Source organism: Gekko japonicus, unplaced genomic scaffold, assembly GCF_001447785.1.
Source record: "Gekko japonicus isolate JY-2015 unplaced genomic scaffold, Gekko_japonicus_V1.1 scaffold1657, whole genome shotgun sequence".
In the NCBI taxonomy this organism is placed as follows: Eukaryota; Metazoa; Chordata; class Lepidosauria; order Squamata; family Gekkonidae; genus Gekko; species Gekko japonicus.
Window position 1 is genome coordinate 42,595 of NW_015168701.1, and position 492 is coordinate 43,086.

A 492-nucleotide genomic window follows, 5' to 3' on the forward strand; every position below is an offset into this window, starting at 1 on the left:
TAGTACCTCGGAGGTACTAGTTTTTTACGCCGCATCTTTGGCGGGAAGCCTCGGGTTAGCCACAGGAGCTCTACGCTTCCCAGATGTTGTGGTTTGATCACACCCGGAAAATCCGCTTATCTTCCGTCTCTGTAGCGTGGCTAATGCTCCGTGTGACTGCAGTCACATTGACTTTATTTAGTACCATTTCTACATTTAGTACATTTTTATCCCATTCTTCCTCCAAGGAGCTCACAGCAGTGTAAGTCATTCCCCAGTCCTCACAATAACCCTGTGAGGTGCGTTAAGCTGACAGAATGGCTGGCCCAAGGGTCACCAAGCAAGCTTTATGTTTCTCCATTCAATTTTATCCTCTCAACAATCCTGTTACAGATATATATATATATATATATATCTCCTAGGTCATCCAATGAATTTCAAAATATTTATATATTATGTCCCACTTTTTCCACCATGAGGATTCAAAGCAGCTTACAATGTAATTATCCATCA

At 41.9% G+C, this 492-nt stretch overlaps 1 protein-coding gene across 1 annotated transcript in view; it reads left to right on the plus strand.

The window, feature by feature from the left end:
• The window catches only part of SHISA9 (shisa family member 9), a 391,212-nt gene that overhangs the window by 21,776 nt on the left and 368,944 nt on the right, over nucleotides 1-492 (plus strand). The window lies entirely within an intron of this gene.